The 17,717-nt window shown below is 29.5% G+C and overlaps 1 protein-coding gene across 1 annotated transcript in view; it reads left to right on the plus strand.

Annotated features, from left to right (window-relative positions):
- Positions 1-17,717, plus strand: part of LOC107438015 (growth arrest-specific protein 1) — a 32,882-nt gene that overhangs the window by 4,271 nt on the left and 10,894 nt on the right. The window lies entirely within an intron of this gene.

A 17,717-nucleotide genomic window follows, 5' to 3' on the forward strand; every position in this document is an offset into this window, starting at 1 on the left:
AAACACAGACCACTTATCTAATTTTTGGAGCCAAATTGATATCCTTTCAGCATCTTCATTTGCGTTATCTCCCAATGCTGTTTTTGCCCCCATTTTGCCCCGATGAACATGCACTTAGGGGTACAACAAGGAAACTAAGTCATTATTTCTTTCTAAATTTTGGAAGCCCTCTTCAATTATACTACGTTAAAAGATTTGTGCTTTTTCAAACAATATTAGCACACCATTCCATCTATTCCTACTGATACTGAACAACATAAATACTGTTACCTCGTAGTAGTTATTAAAATACGGGAAAACGCTGAGTTTATTTTTTAAGAGAATAATTCCGTTCAGCTTCTCCGCTACTTGCAATCTATTATTAAAATTCCAATTTTAAACTTTACTTAGTCAATTGGACGTATCATTACGCCTTTTGTGCAATGAATTATTTTATAGCAATACGTTGTAAGCTGGGCATAGTTATTTTCATTCATATAGAGTAGAAATAATTATTTGAGATAGCGATAAAAATGATACTATTTAAGAAACACGTAAACTCTTTATATGAATTACAAAACTTACTATATGTTGTAAAGTTTACGGAATTCTTAACGATTATAAATAAAAATAAAAAAAATTTAAAAAAAAGATAGAATAAGAATCACGTGATCTCTATACAAGAGTGAAAACAGCTTTACAAACAGTATAGCTGTACAATGATACTCATGATAGGGAAGATAATGGGATTTTTATTTACGTTGCTCATTAGTTTCCTTTTGTCTTAATATTTTAAGTAATTATTAACATTGTTCATTAATTTCCTTTTATTCTAATATTTTAAATTATTATTTACGTTGTTCATGAGTTTCCTTTTGTCCTAATATTTCAAGTAATTATTTACGTTGTTCATTAATTCCCTTTCATCCCGATATTTTAAGTTATTTATAACTTTGTTCATTAGTTTCCTTTTGTCCTAATATTTTAAGTTATTAACGTTGTTCATTAGTTTCTTTTTTTCCCTAATATTTTAAGTTATTTGCGTTGTTCATTAGATCCCTTTTGTCCTAATATTTAAAATTTTTCAAGTATCCTATTTGGTGATAATTTCTAATTAATTTCATACATTTATTAAATCAAACAATTATAATAAACTTTTACAATGAGTTTTTAAGTACCTAAAATTAATTCGATCAAGTGATCGAATCGCTTATATAGAAGCTCAATATCGCTCATATGATAGCTTAGCTCTTATGATATGCTAAGTAGCTTCAAATTACATGTTTTAAATTTGCCTTATACCAGGAAGTGATAACTTTTTTTAAAATTACAAGTAAACAGACGTAAGTTTTCAAATTCAATATCTGTTTTTTGAATTGTGGTTGATATAAGTAACAAACGTGATGATGTTTTCTGATCTCAAAAAATTGCAAGTGCAAGTTTCCTTTTTTAAATTTAAGCACAAATTTGACTAAAAAAATTTGTATAAGTTCTTTTCCATTTTGTCATAAAGAATTTATTTTTGCAATAAACAAACGCATCATTTCAATATTCAACATCTGTTTTCTTGAATTGTTATTGATAAGTAACAGACGTGAGGAGGTTATCTGGTCTCAAGAATTTAAACTTTGATTCGTCGTAAATCATGTATTAAATTATAGTGGAGGTAATTAAAAACCAAAATGCAAAAGCAAAACTTTCTGTTGATGATAATCTTGCCTATGGGTAAACAACACTTCAGTGACTGATAAGTTCTGTCATCCCGGCCTCTTTCACTCTTTATGGTATCTATTCTGTAAGCTCGATAACCTCCCTCTTCTTTTTATTTTATTTGCAAAATATTTACTATTGTACATTATTTACATTTCTATTTTCAATGCAATCAAGCAATTAATTTTAACTCAACAATAATACTTTAGAATTAATTGTAACTCAAACGATTAATTTCTAAAACTTTAGAATTTTCATACTTCGAAACCCGAATTAATTATATTTGTAATTAATAACGTAATCATTTAAGTAATACAAAGGAAAGACTTTCTTAAAAGATTTGTGAATTAAAAGCTTATACTTCTTAAGAGGAAGCCATAGTACAGGCGAAACTTTTCTTCGCAAATTCGCTTTCACCTCCATTACTAACTTAAAATTTAAAATAAAGAAAAAGTGAGTTCAAGCGAACCCTAGAGTTCGATTACTGAAATTTTTTTTCTTCATATCATCAAAATGCAAACAAATAGTGGAATATAACTATTCCATTGCGTAATTCTAAGTTATCCTCTTATAATTTATTTTCATTTTGATATTTAGAAGAATTTTTTTTCAGTATTTGATACTTCATGCCTTACTCTAGGCTTGTCTGAACTCACTTTCTCTTTATTTTAAATTAGTTAATGGAAGTGAAAGAGAATTTGCGACGAGATGTTTCTCCCGTGGTATGGCGCGCTCTTAAATAAAATTTAATACTTTTATTCCTATAATACTTTTATTTTCTGTATAATAGAATGTTTACATATGCAAGACGTATCATAATAAATTACTTTAAAAATATTTCCACAATCCTTATCAAAACTGAAGTTTTAAAAAAAGTTTCACACATTAAGTTTCGCAAATTGATATTGAACGAGGAGAAAATATTAACGATATTGAACTATAATATCACTATTAAGCAAGGTGGGGCTGAAAAGATCAAAGTCTGTTTGATTGCCAAAAGAAACAAAAAAGAATTAGAAATCGATTATTAGAAACTCTTCCAACCTTCCTCGGGTAATCAAACTGGATTTATGTTTTACATGCAGCTTTCTTCATTAGTGATTCAACAGATATCGATAACGTTTCGGATAACATTATTAATATATATACTTTATTGTCTTTACTTTCGATTAGGATTTTAGAAAATCGTTATTTAGGTCATTAAAGAACACTCTGTTTATTTATTTACAATTAATTATTTTAAATAATGATTAAAAATTAGCGAGCAACCACAAATGCCTTTATTCAATTGTACTTTTTAGAATAAATTTTTTATTCGCTCATTTGTGACATCGATTCACATCGTAGCCATGTTCATAGCGTTATATTCAATTAAAAATTAATTATAGAAAAAAAATGGATGGTGCGTTTTGATCCGTAAAAGAAAAGGGGGCGAGTTAGTAAGAAATCCACGTCAGATGAAGTGAGCGACGGTATCCTTTGAAAGAAATCATTAAATGCCGGAAAGGGGTGGGGATTTCAAAGGTAAGAAAGAAATTATTTTTATGTTGCTTCTTTTTTTATTACAAATGTACGACTTTTGTCTCAATTTGTAGTCGTGAAGTCATACGGTTGACTGGTGAAGTGTGATTCGGATAGTTTCTGATGCTTTTTTGAATCATTTTATCGTCACGGTGCGATATATATATATATATATATATTACGTATTTAAGATGGTAAAAAAAAAGAACTTTTTCCATAATTTTTTGTGTTAGATTAGTTCGATTTTTTTTTTTTTTTTTGAGAAAGGTGGAGTGTTTTATTGCATGACAGTATATCCCAAATTTTAAAATTGTTTATAAATTGGTTTCATTTCTTCCATATGCTCTTTTTTTTACAAGCTAACATGCAAATAATTATATTTAATGATGCTCCTTGTGAAACGAAATAAAAATGGTCGGTTTATTAAAAAAATATTTTTACAAATGTGCTGATTGAATTATTTAGAACTTCACATCAGAGTATTGCCGATCAGAGCTGAATAAGTAATAACTTTATCTGTAAATTAACATTGAATTATTTGGAACTACTCATCAGAGTATTGCCGATTCGAGCTGGATAAGTAATAACTTTATCTGTAAATTAACATTGAATTATTTGTATTGCCGATGAGAGCTGAATAATTTAATAACTTTATCTATAGATTAACATACTATCTGGACTTCTAATAGTGTTGAAATCTACGTCGGCCATGTGTTCAATACATAATGCTTATCTGTGTTGATAAAGTTTGAATTATAAGATTCATAATCGCCATCTGGTTTAATGGTTAAGCTTATCCTAGTTCTACGTATTATGACTTGTTGACATATCATTAGTAAAAACGACTTCAATAACAACGACGCAAATTCGTTGATTAATATAATCAGATGGAACTCACAGTTTTAAAGCTGTACTTATTTTTTTAATGCTTTTTTTTCGGATGTGGAGATATTTATAAATAGTTTTAAATAGACTTTTAAAGTTGTTTGTAAAGAAAATATGGCCAAATTATCTTTTTAACTTGAAATTTACCTTTATCTATTTTTAAAAAATCCAGCTTTTCAGCATTGAAACAGTATAAAATTTTTGACTGGCCCAAGTCTTAGAGCAACTCTTCTTTTGTTCGATAAAAACTATAAAAAACTTCATTTTTTTTTTTTTTTTAACAAATCCTTTTAAGGTTTTTTAACTAATAAAAACCTCAATTAAAAAATCTTTTTTTCCCCTATTTTTATATTTTTTTAGAAATAAATTTATTTTTTGGGGGTATATATTTTGGAAGAAATCATACAAGTTTCATTTGAGACAGCAAAAGTGTCTTTTTTTTGTGACGCAACTTGGTTGATTCAAAAATATTTTTTACAGTTTACTTCAAAATTACTGTATTTTCTTTCTTTCTTTTTTGAAAATTTTGTTTATTTATTTTTAATGGTTATTTAGTTTAAAGGCTAGAAAACTTGCTTTAAAATATTTATCGATATCGATTCAATCTTAAACTGGAATTAACATATAATCTAAATTTAATGAAAGATGTTTTTGAAAAGAAATCATGAGATAAATGGGCGTTTTAGCGCTTGTAATTTTATATTTAGAATAGCTGGAACTTATATCTCTAAGCCCCTTATCCCCGTGAATGATTGATTTTTGTCTGTTATGGTTTTGGCCCATGCATTCATATCTGACCATTCCAATCTATCTTCCATACTGTCCACCCACTCAACATGCGCAAATTAGATACACGCGTTGCTTATTTTCGATAATGAATTTGCTGAAAGGAGATTTTTAACTCTGCCAAAGCGGATGTAATAAAGGAGTTGCTGTTCTGAGTGCAGAAATTGTCGCTAAAGAGGGCATGATCGTTTGAAGGTGTCATATGTCGCCAAATTCTTAAGCGACTTCGAACATTTCGTCTCCTCTGCTGAGGAGGAAAGATGCATCGCTTTCTGAACTGAGAGTGCTAAAGAAAGAAACTTTTTGATGGGGTAAATAAATCAGCGTAGAATGAACGTCGTTCCTGGCGCCAAGGGAGCGTATTCGAGATTCTTAAATTCTAGCAAGCGTTCAAATACATATTCTGTTCATGCGTTCGTTAAGATCAGTGTTTCCAAAAGTGTGGGTACGCGTACCCCCAGGGGTACGGGAACAGTTTAGCGGGGGTTCGCGTTCTTATGCGAAATATCTTGCAAGAAACGAAAATTTCAATTTTTTTATTATTTAAAAACAAAGCTAGACATGAAAATTTACAATTACTTATTTTGCTATTGGCTATTTTTTGCAGAGTTAACAGTTAATAATTAGTGGTGTCAACAGCCAGCTGTGATTTTTAACTTTAGTGCAATTTTTTTATAGTAAAAAATACATTGATTTTTTTTATTAGTGGTACACAGCGTTACGAAAAATTTAGAAAGGGTACACAAAAGTTATAAGTTTGGGAAACACTGGTTAGATAATAGTGTTAAGTTAAACGTAAGAAAAACACAATGTATTATTTGCTAATAATGCTTTGAAAGGAAAAATTAAAGTAAGAGCTTATCTTCGTGGTTTCTAAAGAAAATTAGACGAAGATATGATATTATCGTAATTTAATGATGAAATTTAAGATGCACTTACTCTCCTGACCGAACCCCCAGCTTTTCCAAATTTCAAATATGCTCTTATTTCTATTTATTTAATTTTCACAACTAAACTGATGATGGATGTTAACTCTATGAAGCAGTATCTTTCGTTACATGTAAAATACAAGGTTGTTGTCCAATCACAATTTGAGATATAAAGCGTGCGTATTTTAGAATCCCTTTTAATTTTTTCTGACAAAATTATGCCAATACAATTGTGTAATCATCAGTATTTGATAGGTAGTTTAAATAGTATACAGTTGCATGCTTCTATATTTTTGATAAGTGCCTTTATTTTTATGTAATTTGGGTAAAAAGAATTTTTCTGCGTCATCTAAGCGTCTTCCATCGGTTTTTATCTGTTAAAACTATGAATAAAATTAGCCTTTTAAAAATCTAAAAGAGAAACGTTTAGTTTTAAATTACTTATTCAAAATCACAAATAGTATCATTTTATTACTTTAAAGTTTTGAGGAAAGGTTCGTAGTTATAATAACTATTTAGCATAATTTCTCCTAATCTATTAAAGCGACCTTATTATATTCTACCATTTTTTTTCCTGAAAGGTGTTGTGCAGTCTAATAATACTATATCATCAAAATTTTGTGAAGCACCCAAAAATATTAAGAAAACACAACTTTAAAACTTAACGTCGAACTAACCGAGGGTATACAATTTTCGCTTAATTTTACTATATTTTTAATGTTTTTAAATTGATGATGGAATTATCCTATTATTTTAGAGTGGGTTTATTTGATAGGAAAATACATAATTCAATGAGGAATAAGGATAATTGGAAAATAATTTATTTATTTATTTGATTGTTCTTGTTTTAATATGATGTTCTGGCTCTTTCTTAATAATTAATGGGAGATAAAAGTCATATTTTTAAACGTCTAAGAATAATATTGAAAAGGAAATATAAGTAAAATCATCTTTGTAGGTTCATTTCATACAATATTTTGTAATTTATTACATTTAATAGAAAATAAAATGTGCATACCGAAATATATAATTTGACAATAGATATTTTTATCTGTCTTCACTTTTAAGTAAAGTTGGCTGTAAAGATTCTAAACGATTAGCTTTAGCTGGTTAACACTCAGTTGTGGGGTTAATTCATAGAATTTTTATTATGAGACACAATTAGAAATGTAATGTATGTGATGAAATATATATTTCTTTAATTTATTTTTTTCAAAAAAATATTTTTCTGGCAGGATGGATTAGTAAATCGCAAAACCATATTATTGATTCCAGTTACTCTTAAATAATGGTAGTAATAAATACTACTTGTATTGTAGTAATGGGTACTGTGAATTTTTATGGTATTGCATCCGAAAAGGATAAGTACCACACAGAATGAGCATTACATATACCATTTATGAAAGTATGTTATGTATGTTATATATTTCACATAAATCAATTAAAAATACCAATAATGGTTCGAGAATGTTCGAGAACAATTTAAGCTAATAAATAGAGCAGATTTCTCTAATTTTCACTGGCTCCCTCTTAAGTGCCTCGTATACAGAAGCTGTGGATGAGAATCCAAAACCTTAATTTTTCCTCCCACCGTTTTTTCATCTTCTTATTTTTTTAACAATCTGTTTTGTAACCATTTTCCCTCCCCTTCATCTATTCCTTCCAATTTTCCCCATCGCGTCTGTTTTTTTTTTACAAGAATCATGCCTACATTTGCTGCTCACCCCAAGATTTGATGTCTTGACAAAAAAGATTATATCTCATTAGCTGGCTGCCAGTCATCTAAGCTTAATCAACTATAACGAGTGCTAATTTATTGCATGCACTGTGATGAATTGCTTGCTAAGACAAAAGTAGTTACCTACATGACTTTTAGACCTTGGGTCTATGAAAAGCGTCGTAAAATGCTTGTTTAAGGAAAAAAAATTAGGAAAACTCAAACAGAAGAAGAAAAAAAATTGAAGGAAAAAAACAGCAAACAAAATTGAAAATCAAAACGGTATCGTAGTTAGTAGAGTACGTTTTATAACTGTACCTATTATCAGATCACAGCAACATTTTGTTTGGGGCGATGTTTTGTTGCAAAACAGCAGTGGTGTTTCATGAGGCAGCCTCATTTCAAGAGATGCAATTTTTTCACACTTCACACCAAGCGTTTCTTACAAGCAACACAGCTTATATTTTACTTCATTTTATAACCATCGTTGAACAGCCGACCCAATTTTTTGGGTTTACGACTTCTAATGTTCAACTCCGTAGCCTAGTAATATTGAACTCCATCAAGAAGACATGGGAACTCTTGGATTAAGAATTGGGAGAAATTTGCCTTCGTGGAGGACTTTTTAATGGAACTAACACGCATTTGCGTTACGTGGAGAGGAAAAACCACGAAAACCTCCCACTGTAAGCCTGGCGGCAAGGGGACTCTAACTCATGATCCGTCTACCACTGAGGATATTTTACGTCAGCACTGTGGTCGGTGAAGGCGGATGCGGAATTCGAATCGACCAGCTATCACTGGGATTCGAACCCGGTTCACCTCATTGGAAGGCAAACGCTTTATCCCGTGCCATCACGGATCACGCAGCTTAGATTCTCCTTAATTCCCTCTTAGTTTTAAAATCAGCTTTAGTTTGTAATTAATAGGGCTATGTTGCTTTTCTGTTAACTGTCTTTTCCCGCATGGTTTTCGCTGGCATTTAATGATAAATAGTGCTTTTGGAAATCAATGTTTTAATGTAAATAAGACAGAAATTTTTTTTTCGTAATTGTTACTTCAATATTGTTATTTAGTAATTAATTTATTTTTGAAAAAACAAGGAAAAACTTGTTCCACGCCATTTCTGTATGAAGTATTTCTATATGTAGAAAAGAAAAATAATGAGGTATATATTCAATTAACGCTATCTCCCCATACATTTCCATTAAAAAAATTTCTGTGTGAAACTATTATATAAAATCAAAGATAGTATGATTTTAAAAAGATTTAGGAGTAATTATTACTTTTTTGGCATAAAATGACGTAGATAAAGTTTCGTTGCACATAGATTAATAATCAATCAAAATTTGCTACTTATTGTTTGTAAATTTACTTTCTTTCAATAGCCTGGTCAAGGCTTGAACTATGTGCTCACAGCCCAAAAACATTTTTAGCAAAGTAAATTTTACTCAGTACTCCTGGAAAAAAAAATTTTTTTTTTTCTAATTACCGAGGACATTTTATGTCAAATTCCATCTTCAGTTTCATACCGATGCTTTAATTTAAATTTTTTTTAAAAATTATCTTAAAAAAATAACTGTAATAAATTTAAAAAAGAGCAAATAAGAACATGATTAGTTACAAATAGCACTGCGTTTTTGTTTTAAGCCTGTGAGTCATTAATATTAAAGTCGGGGGCCCTAGTTCTGGTGACCTCCCTTTTTAGAACTCATGTAGATAAATAGTGCTAAGTTATCTCGCAAGAATCAGCTATGTATCACTTTAATCTTTTATCATAGGCATCATCATCATCTCTGTTTTACGATGGATTGAATTGAGCAGGTGTGTTTTCGCATCTGCTCATAGTGGATCTATTATTTATATTTGTTTCCATTGTTTACTTTAAGATCACAAATTAGGAAATTAGCAAATGCGGAAGAATTATTATCATTTTTTTTCCAGGCTGTCAGATCATCACGATTTTAAACACGTATATATTTCTTGACTAATAATGTAATTATTTTCCCTTTCGCAAGCAGTATTTGGGAAAATCAGAAATAGCATGTTAGAAAAATTGCTGAATTAATTGGAGTATTATAACTATAAGGCGTACAAACATTGAGCTGACTACTCTGTATTTTATTTATTGCTAACAGCAAAGGGCTAGGATAGCTCAACGGGTTTAAAGTACAAATCCCGATTTCGGTTGGTTAATTTCTATGCTACCTTCTTTCACCGATTATCAAATTACTTGGTGTTAGACGCATCGAATAATAGAAAAAAAGAGCAAAATTTTCTTTTTTAACTCTTTCATAGCACCGGACGAGATAGTTCGTCTCTCAGGAATATTGGCTATGATCTATCAGGGTTGCCAAAAATTTAAAAAGTGGTGACAAAGATTTCATTAGATTATCGTAAATTTTGCTGCCTTTAATTTCACATCAATTTTAGAAATTGATCAATTGTAACACAAATATTTAATTTTCAAATATTTTTCATCGATGGTAATTAGTTAAAATATTTTGCTTTCTTGATATTTTACTACCAGTTTTTAAATTTTTGTGAAAAGTGGCAACCTTGTCTATCTTTGCATTAGTGAATATGGTTATTGATTGCAATTGATTATTATTTTTTAAAGTAAAATAAACAAGTTTTAAAGAAATTAGCATTTTGTTTCAATTTTAATGCTGCAGGGGAGCTCCAAGCGCATTTAGTGGGACAAAGGTGCGTCATTGCCGCAATGAAAGCTTCGTTTTAATAACCGATTTGAATTTGCCCAAATTTAGTAACATCTTTTTTATTTTTCCTCCACTGAGCAGTTTATGTTATATATATATATATATATATATATATATATATATTGNGACGTAAAGCGTTTTCCAAAATAAAATTCGCAAAACATTAAGAAATTTCTACAAGTTAGGAAAATTACTTATTCCACCAGTAAGGAGAGGTTAAATTTTGGCTACTTTCTTTCGAATGAACCGCCATTCCTTAAACCAATCAATTACCAGTTCTTTCCGAGGGGACTAAGGGGTTGCTTTTTTTTCTCTTCGCATAATTAGGTAAATAGACGTCTTCGTTGTAGATGGCAGCACAATAACTCAGATAGCTAAGATTTAAAGTTCAAATTTCGGCGCAATTTTTCTTCGTCCAATTTCAAAATATTTCTAGTTTTTTTTTTTTAAATGAAAGATAAGAATATAATCTTAATTTCCATGGATTAAAAAATTCGATGAGAGAAAAACTACTATGGATAAAAATTGTTTGAAGTTGGATTGAGTTTTTTGAATTTAAAAAATAGTAAAAAAAATTTTTTTACATAATTTCCTCCACATTAATTAAGATATTTTTATTTTCTTTCGTTTCCAAAAAACAGAATGTTATTATCTTGAAAATTGACGATTTTATGTAAGGCTGAACTGTCCATAGAATAACATGGGGGTTGCTTTTCTCCCGATCGAGCGAGCGAACGGCCTTAAAGCAAATTTAAGCAGATAAATATCATGGACTTAGTGTAATAATATTCTTCTCATAATAATAAACATTAGTGCAAAAACACTGGCCGAGTATAGTTAGAAAGACTGGTTATAGTTGGAGGAAAATTTCTCTAAACATGTTATTAAATAAGATTTTTTATCAGTCAGTATAAAATAATACTTACTATTACTTGAACATCTGATTTCGTATTAGTTTCGTCATCTTGTTCCATTCATCAAGGAAATTATCTTCATTCACTTTAAATCTCTCTTTTTAATCAAAAAGTTTTAGTCTGTATTCATTTAGTCTCATTAAAAAAAAAAAAAAAAAATATGGGCTGTATAACATTTCTAAAATATTTATTACATTTTTCTATGTTAAGATATTTTACTAAAAACGGAGTAGAATAAAATGAAATTTACAATTTTGTGAATATCATATTATTGATCTACATTTATTTTTAATCATATCACACAGTGTCGTTGCGTGTTTTATTTTATTAAAAATAAAGTTTTCAAAGTAAAATAAATAAAGTTTTGATTCTGAGAATACGTTTTGATTAATTATGGAATTTCATATTTCGTTTTTTCTTTAATTTTCAATCTTAAACTTTTTGGCATAAAAACGACCTTCCCATAAGCGTTTGACTTAAATTTACTTTTAATTTTAATTTTTATTAATGAATCATCAGGTATAAAAATTTTATCACCAGTCATAAAATTGAAAGAAAGAAATTTTAAAAATGAAGCATAATAATTTGTGATATAAATTTGAAATAAAAGTGTCGAAATGTATACTAGAATCTCATAAATTAGATTTTTAGCTGTGAAAGCGATTTTGTAAACTGTAATGATACAAAACAATTGAAAGATATAGTTCTGATAAGTTTTTCCAAAGTTAATATCTCAAGTGTTGCCTGAATAATAAAATGATTTCTCAATATACTAGAATTCTCTTTCCGTTAGAAATATATTTACTGGGATTTAGCCTAGCTTTCAACAGCTCAACACTTTCAATAGAAGGGATTAGCAACCCCTTCCCTTTCAGAACATTTTGAATGTGAAAGCATTTTTGTCACGTGCCCATGAAAGTGTTAACCTTTATGCACGTGCCTCACCCCAGTGGGTACATCCATTCTCACGTGTGAGGTAGCTGGCATAGTGTATAAGTCTTGAATGCTAACTTGAAAATTAAAAGATTTTTCGATGTGCGTTATTTTGTCATTAGAAATAATATTAACAAATCTAAATGTAACTTATTGTCACCATTTTTGACGACTATAACATTTCCATAATGATGTATAGAGTAGTTGCTAAGTCTTGAATTTAGAATGATATATTGGAAATAAAAATAAATAAAGAAAAGATTTTTATGCAGTGTACGTTATTTTTTCATTTCGAAACAACAATAGATATTACTTATTATTACCATTTTCTAATCATAATAATTACATTTTAATTTATTTGAAATAGTAGATTGTCTTGAATTTTGGTTGTCAAACTGTAAATGAAATTGGGGTTTTCGCTGTGCTTTATTTTTTTCGCCTCGCAATAGAAAACTAAATAACACTATTTCTTTTAATCGCAATTTTTTGACGAATTTTAGAACTTTTTTTTAAATTAATTTATTTTTTGTCCTCCATTGAGGAATTAAATTTAATGCATACACGTGTTTATCTTCATAGGGTACTTGCAACTCGAGAGGAAGACTGCGTGATTTTGTCCAATCATATGATTTAAATAATGTCCGCAATTGATTCCATAGTTTTACAAGTTCATTGTTTACATTTTAGTTCATTTGTTTTGGTATCTGTTAATGACGGTTAAGCATTTCAAATTAAAAATATAAACTAAAATCTTACTTTTCTTAAAATTGTGTTTTACAATAAATGACAATATGAAATATCACAGCACTGATTCTCCGATATTTAGAAAAAATTCGTTTTCAAATAACTAAGTATTTAATTTTTTGAATTTTCAAAAAAATAAAGAAATAAAATCAATTTTTTTACTTATTTTCATTAACATATAGCTCTTTAAATTTCCATTAAGATAATAAAATATTATCATATAATTGTTTTATTTTATTTAGAATTGAATATTACTATTGCATGTTCGACTGGAGGAAAATCCTTAAACGGTCGCCACAGGTGGCGATCAAGTAAGTTAGATGGCAAGCGAAACCTGATGGAGGCAGCTGCCTGGGTAGGTCATTTATCTTCTATGACAGCCGGTATTCGGTCTACGGCTAGATATCTTCATTTACTTCTATTCCCCGTCACTTGCCCTTCCTTCTTCATTGCCTACACCCCTCGGCTACTTTCCTTCTCTGCCCAACAAAACAAAACAAAATAATAAAACGACATATTGTTCTAGAATTATTCTGCTCAGCTTACCATGTTTTACATGCGTCCGATTATAAGGAAAATCTGTTTTTGTAATTTAAAACAGTTCGTGCTCCAAGTGCTGTTTATGGTAATGATTTCTTGGATGAGTAAATAGTTTTCTGAAGAAGAGAGAAAAAAATGGGAATTATATTTATTATGATTTTAGAAAGAAAAAAAAATATTCAAGTTTTTTTTTTTTCAAATTAAGAGACAATTAGGGGCGCTAAATATCGTCGAATTTCTTCTGATTATATACAGATTTATTCAAAAGCTAATTGCTATAAATTACGATATAAAATTTCAGTGTTTGTACTGTGGCTGTAAACCTTATCTAATTATTATCGATAATTTGAAATGCATATTTTCAAATTATCAATAATAATTGGATTTAGGAATCAAAGTTAAATGTATATTTGTGATCAAAATTTCATCTTACAAGCTTATATACAATAGTTTTAACCGTTAATGCCGTTCTTATTTCCTGCAACCTTAATATGGTGTCACTCGCCAAGTTGAACCACATTAATAAAATAACTAAACTTGATTGTGATTGCACAGTTTTGCACATTCTGGAATACGTTTAACCGTTAATACCGCTCTTATTTCCTGCAACCTTACTAAGGTGTCACAAGCCAAGTTGAACCACATTAATAAAATAACTAAACTTGATTGTGAATGTTTCAATTCAATATTTTATTGAGATTACATGTAATTTGCACGATATTAGGTTAAGTATACTAATATAATAATTCAATAGTGAACCGATTCTTCTGAGAGGTAAACGAAAAACCTACATTTGAAAAACGATATTCCATTAATAGGAAATTTCATAACGTTGAAAACATCAGTTATCAACAATTTTAGAACTGTGAAACTATGATAATACTCATGTAAATGACACAAATAAAATACAATTTGTATGCAAACAATAGCTTAACAAATTTATGTTATTATACTTTCTAATTAATGAATAAAATATTGAATTTTTACATAGAATTTATAAAAAAAAATTCATAATTAAAGAAAATTAATAATAGAAATTAAAGAAAAAAAACTTTTTCTTAATTAAACATTAATCATAGAATACCTAAGATTAATGATCGAATATGTAAGGAAATCTATACTAATTATTATTAAAATAAGCCTATTCTAAAGATATTGAAATAAAATGTATCAGATTGAATCTTAGACATACATTACAGTGAGACCTGTTTTTGTGCGGTCCTTTTTTATGCGATTCTGTTTTTGTGCGATTGGTTTTATGCGATTTTATTTTAGTGCGATTTTTTTTGTGCGAATTATTTTTATGCGGTATATGAATCTTAACGGCGTTAGCACCAGTTTAATGTTTCCTATCAATGTGCATATGCATGTTGTGGACGAACTCTGATTACGTGGTCTCCTTGACAACGATGTATCTGAACTTCGCGATGCTCTGTTTATTTACTTTCATTAGTTCATTTATTATCGTCAACTCCATTTTCTCTTCTGTTTAAAATTTATTCTGCGCTAAACAAGTTGAAGTAAATCAGTAAAAAATCGTTTGCTGTGTTAAAATACTTAGTATTTTAAAATTAAACCGTTATTTTTATTTTGTAAATTCTCGTCTGCGTGTATCTCAAATACTATACGCTTCGTATTCAGAGTTTTATACACGATTCATTAGATTAAGGATTCATTTTATAGTGAGATTAAAGGTAAAAAAATTAATTACTTTTGTTTCTATTTATATGTAGTTTTTATGATTTTTATTTTATTTTATCTGATCACTGACTTTATGGTACCAAAAAACAAATCATCGAAATCCTATCTTCAAGCGATTTTCAACCAATTCATTCCAAGAAGATGCGCGTTTTGGATTACGACGAGTAGCAGCAAACTATTTAATGTATAATTTGAAAACTTCTACATGTATATGTACAATGGAGAATTAAATATTTTTAAAATTTCTTTAGGTCTAATTTAATTATTTAATTTTATTGAAAGCATTCTCTTATCTATTTCATAAATCATTGATGTATTTTCTGAGTCCGACTTTTCTTATGCGGTCCCTATCAACCGCATAAAAAAAGTTTTTGGTGGTATATGGTACAAACTTGTTTATTACATGTCAGAATTTATAAAATTTTCGAATTTTTTTTTGTGCGATTTCTTTTATGCGGTTCCTATCCACCGCACAAAAAAAGGTTTTACTGTATTTAGTATTTCATTATAACCATAAATGAAAAGTTTTATAAATTTATTCTAAAAACATACTGTGTTTGGGTATTGAACTTTATCCACCATGAAAGTGAAATGTAAGGCATCAGAATTCATTACTGAAGCCGAAAAAGATAACTCCAAGTATCAGTAGGTTCTTGACATCAGGAGCAATTCACACTTCAGAATACTGCATTTTAAAAATAAACACAGCGTTAAGCGGTAGAGTGCTTTCCTTTCATTTTCGTTGCTGACGAGATCTCGCCTCTTTCAACTGATATTCCATGTTTTTTTTTTCCTTCTCTTCACTTCATTTCTCCTTTCTTTTTTTTCCTTCTCTTTTTTTAAATTAAAAAAAAAGTTTAAAAGCGAATGCCTCATTGCATTTTGTTATCCAATTTTTGACCTGTTACATAAATATTGCAGCAATCTATTGAAGTGAGGAAGGAAAAAAAAAAGTACTACAAAATTTTTTGAGCAAACGTTTCTACAAATAGTGGAATTGCTTCAAAATCGTTTTCTATTTTTATGTTAGAACCTGTTTCATTCTTCCAATTTGGAGAAAGCGATACTTATTTAAACATTACAGCAGTGTCCAAATTTTGTGTTAATTCACTTTCCATTAATAATTGTAGCGATTCATTGATGTAAGAAAAAGACCGCAATCATGTACTACTTGCAACTCGAGAAGAAGTGAAGTGATTATGCATGTGATTAAATCAGATTTAATTGGATTCCTGTAAGCAACGTCACGCGTATATGTCGAACCTGATTGGCTTCTGAATCGACAAATGTAACGATTTATCTGCGATGACGTAACTTGCAGGTATACAATTGTTTGAGTAAACGAATCTAAGATGTTGAAATTTTGAAATAGTTTTCTATTCTGGTATAGTAACTTTTTGTTTTTTAAGAAAATAAGATGTGATCATGTGATATTTTTTAAAAAATTTTACGTTTTATTTTGGGCTCATTTCTTTATTTATGTAATTTTAAATAAAAATTGAAAATCGACGGAGAATTGGAACCTTTACTACAACTTCGTACTTTGATTATAATTATTCTTATTGGTTGCTTTCATGCAATTCTATTTAAGGTTATAACACATAATTTGAGGTTCTGTGCATCGTCATATTTTAATTAAAGAATTTTATAAATATGCCATGCAAGTTATCCTTTCGTCAGACTATTTTATTTTTTCGAATAATTTAAATATGAATAAAAAAAAAATAAGCGCTGTTAAGTAGAAACGATTTTTTTTATTTAGTTTTTTAAATTGTACTTCTAATAGGTTTTTTAAATTTTTTCAGTGGTTTGGTTTAAAGAGTTAAAAATCAAAAAAAAAAAGCGATTTTAATTCGAATCCGAACACAAGTGATTTCATTTGAGTCGCACTTGAAAATGTGCTCTGCATGTTCAATGAAACTTGGCGAGGAAAAACAGTTGGGCTGCCGTAGAAAAAAGTGTGCATCGTTCATTTTCGATGTTAATCGGCCGACAGGTAAAGATAAATGACTCAATTAAAGCATCACTGCAATGATCTGAGAGCTGTTGGAATTTATGTGAATCGTTGGTGATCAGAAAACGGGAAGAAACTGCGTGCTCTTGAAGCAGATACGGAGTAGTGGATGGAGGGGGGGGGGGATAAAAAGGAAGGAAAACAAGTTTTGTTGACCCTAGGAAAGAGCTTTTTTATCATCAAGCGAACAGGTTATCAATATGGAATCCAAAAACAGAGAAGTTTTGCTTAAATATACTTCTTTCTGCGTGCTTTTTTTTCCTCGCTTCACGTTTTCTTGACTATAAAAAATATCTCTTCAGAGAAAAATGTTTTTTTTTTCTTTTTCTAACTGATATCGATAATTTTAACTGCGAAAGTTGAGGAGGGGGAAAAAAATCCGTTTTTGTCCGTATCTCGGGCAAGGCATGAATTTTCTTTCATTCTCTGTACTATCTGTCCTCTTACTGTGGGAACAACGTTGGCCCAACTAATATGGTGCCTCTGAAAGAGTGACCAACAAATCTGCCCGGTAAATACCTGAATTTTTTTTATGGTACTCCTGAAAGAGTGGCCAACAAATCTGCCCGGTAAATACCTGAATTTTTTTTATGGTGCTCCTGAAAGAGTGGCCACCAGATCTGC

This window comes from Parasteatoda tepidariorum, chromosome 10, assembly GCF_043381705.1.
Source record: "Parasteatoda tepidariorum isolate YZ-2023 chromosome 10, CAS_Ptep_4.0, whole genome shotgun sequence".
Taxonomy (NCBI): domain Eukaryota; kingdom Metazoa; phylum Arthropoda; class Arachnida; order Araneae; family Theridiidae; genus Parasteatoda; species Parasteatoda tepidariorum.